Genomic DNA, 3,575 nt, shown 5'->3' with positions numbered 1-3,575 from the left:
TTATGGACATTACTCCACAACTAATAGTTATTTTGGTTTCAAGATAACATTTGATAAGATAAATTTTTTTTCCAACAAGTTTATTAATAAAGAGACCAAAACCGAAAATATTTATCTAAAAAAAGAGAAAAATCAATCTTCAAAAATCTGTAGCTAGAAGTTTGAAAATTGTGGAGTGGGAAGGAGGGCCTTTGCAGGGCAGGAGAATGACCTCCTGGCTGGAGTGTGGAAAGGCGGCTGACGGCCACACCGGATGTCTCTGTGAGGCGTGATGTGGACACACTTTGGGATTCCCAATTTGGGGTTCCTCTGGAGGACGGGCCACCCGGTAGAGGCAAGTGAAGGAGACGACGGGACTTCCATTTCCTTCTCCAAGCCAGAGGCCTGGCTGCAGAGCGGAGTTGGCATTTCCAGTTTGGGGCCTGGGCTGCCTCTCTTCTGGGACCCTCCCATGGGGACCCAACCAGTCACAGTGGGCCGCGGGGGCCTGCTCTTCTGGCATGAAAAGGTGGACAAGTCCTATTCCCAATAGAAGATGACTTTTAACATTTGTGAACAATCTAGAACTTGCATACCTTCAGACTTCAATAAGGATGGAGATTTTGTAGAAGAGTTCAACAGATTAAAAACTTTTCCTAATTTTCCAAGTAGTTGCCCTGTTTCAGCATCAGTTCTGGCTCCACTGGGTTTTCCTTATACTGGTGAAGGAGATACTGTGTGCTGCTTTAGCTGTCACGCAGCACTTGATAGGTGACATCACGGGGACTCAGCAGTTGGAAGACACAGGGAAGTATCCCCAAATCGCAGACTTATCAATAGCTTTTATTTTGAAAAAAGTGCTGCACAACATACAAATCCTGGTGTCTAAAGTGGTCGGTACAAGATTGAAGACTATCTGGGAAACAAATTGTTTTGCTGCAGACAGGCCATCTGAGACTCATGCAGACTATCTTTTGAGAACCGGACAGGTTGTAGATATATCAGACACTGTATCTCCGAGGAACCCTGCCATGTGTAGTGAAGAAGCTAGATTAAAATCATTTCAGAATTAGCCAGACTATGTCCACTTAACCGCAGGAGAGTTATCTGGTTCTGGACTCTACTACACAGGCGTTGATGACCAAGTACAGTGCTTTTGTTGCAGTGGAAAACTGAAAAATTGGGAACGTTGTGATTGTGCCTAGTCAGAACACAGACAATACCTTCCTAATTACTTTGTTGTTTTGGGCCAGAATATTAATATTTGAAGTGAATCTGATGTTGTGAATTCTGATAGGAATTTCCCCAATTCACCAAATCTTCGAAGAAATCCAGCCATGGCATGTTACGATGCATGGATCACTACTTTTGGGACGTGGATGTAAGTCACTTAACAAGAGCACCTATGCTTTTAGGTGAAGGGGATAAAGTAATGTGCTTTCACTGTGGTGGGGGGCTAACTGATTGGAAGCCCAGTAAAGACCCTTGGGAACAACATGCTAAGTTGTACCCGGTGTGTAAATATCTGTTAGAAGAGAAGGAACAAGAATATGTAAACAATATTCATTGAACCCATTCACTTGAGGAGGCTCTGGTAACAACTGCTGAAAAAATACCATCACTAACTAATAGAACTGAAGACACCATCTGCCAAAATCCTATGGTACAAGAAGCTGATTCAATTTCTGGGACATTAAGAAAATAATGGAAGAAAAAAATTCAGGCATCTAGGAGTAACTATAAATCACTTCAGGTTCTGGTTGCAGATCTAGTGAGTGCCTAGAAAGACAGTATGCAAGATGGATCAAGTCAGACTTCATTGTAGAAAGAGATGAGTACTGAAGAGCAGCTAAGGCTCCTGCAAGAGGAGAAGCTTTGCAAAATCTGTGTGGATAGAAATATTGCTGTAGTTTTTATTCCTTGTGGACACCTAGTCACTTGGAAGCAATGTGCTGAAGCACTTGACAAATGTCCCATGTGCTACACAGTCATTACTTTCAAACAAAAACTTTTTATGTCTTAATCTAACCCCACAGAAGGCATATGATGCTCTTTTACCCTGATTGAATGTATGATGTGAACCAACTTTAAGTAATCAGCATTGAATTCCATTAACATTTGCTACCAAGTAGAAAAAAAAATGTAAACAGCAGTGTTTTAGTTGGCAATCTAAAATTTGCATTCCTGGATTTTTCAGGATATTTGCTGTATTATTTATCCATTTTTATTGTAATTTAATTGAAACCTTAGACTGAGAAACATCATATTATAACTGATCACGTGTATTTGTAGTACACTCATTTAGTTTCTAAGTGCAAATGAATTAATCATCTGAATTTTTCACTGTTTTCAGGTAGGCTTAACAAATGGACCATTCCGTATAAATGTGGAGATTAGAGTTAATCTCCTCAATCACATATTTTGTGTGTGTGAAAAAGGAATGAAATGTTCCACATGGGTGGAAAGATAGAGGTTATTTTTAATTGTTTGTCTTTGTGTTTTAAGATTCTGTCTATTTTCTTTTAAAATTATAAACACTTATGTGAATGATTTTTAAAAAGTGATTCGCTGTTTTTAAAAGAATATTTAATGATAGAATACTATCTAGCAAACTTCTACTAACATGAAAAGATGTCAAGGTTACATTAAGTGTAAAATGCAAGTGGCAAATCACTGTGTACAGTATGAGCCAAATTGACTTGTGTGCGCTTTGCCTGTCTTTCGAACAAACGATTTGGAAAGATGCACTAAACTATCAAGTGTGACTTCACTTGAGGGAGTTGGGGGATGTGTCTCAGAGGGGTTTTACTTCCTACCTTTCACTTCTACTTTTTTGTGTTTGAATTTTTTACATGTATTACTTTTGTAATCAGAATTTTTAGAAAGTATTTTACTGATTAGGAATGTTCAAACACCTGCAAAACTACTTATACCTCAGCTTTAGTTTTCCTAATCCAAGAAGGGAGAGCAGTTAACCTTTATGGTGCCAAAGTGAAATTTAAATGTTTTTATGTTTTTCCTGCTTTGTGGATGAAAAATATTTCTGAGTGGTAGTTTTCTTCCAGGTAGACCATGTCTTCATATCTGGTTTCAAAATCCATATTTCTGATTTTGTAAAATGAAAAAAAGTCTGTAGCTACATTCTACTAAGCCTTTTATTCATTGTTTATTCACATATAGAGTGTAAACATTAAATTATTTACAAAATTTTATACAATTTAACTATCTTCAACACATTTTTTCTTATCTTCTTTGTTAGTTTGTTCTCTGTTTCTAGTATCTGTTGCCTTCCATCAGTTGATAAGTTGTAATGAGTAATTACTCAACTTTTACATCCTGACTAAGCCAAGAAACGGGAGCAGTTTGTGCAGTCTTATTCAGGCTATTTGCCCCCAGACATCATGTACGATGACCACGCAAGAGTTTGCCTAATCCATATTCTCCTCCCTTGCTGATATCTCCTGCATTCTCCATACTGTGCTCCATAGTCAAGTACCTGATATGCAGCTCTTTTGCTTATGGAATATATTTTTCCTACTGTTGCTCAAGACTAACCCGTTTTAAGAATATGTGTCTCTTGGCAAAGTTGTGCAAGT

At 38.2% G+C, this 3,575-nt stretch overlaps 1 pseudogene; it reads left to right on the top strand.

The window, feature by feature from the left end:
- Positions 1 to 535: 535 nt before the first annotated feature.
- On the top strand, positions 536 to 2,002 carry LOC134391292 (E3 ubiquitin-protein ligase XIAP-like; annotated as a pseudogene).
- Positions 2,003 to 3,575: the final 1,573 nt, after the last annotated feature.

Source organism: Cynocephalus volans, chromosome 11 (genome assembly GCF_027409185.1).
Source record: "Cynocephalus volans isolate mCynVol1 chromosome 11, mCynVol1.pri, whole genome shotgun sequence".
NCBI lineage: Eukaryota > Metazoa > Chordata > Mammalia > Dermoptera > Cynocephalidae > Cynocephalus > Cynocephalus volans.
Note: the sequence above shows the minus strand (reverse complement) of the source record. Positions and strands in the feature narration are given on the sequence as shown.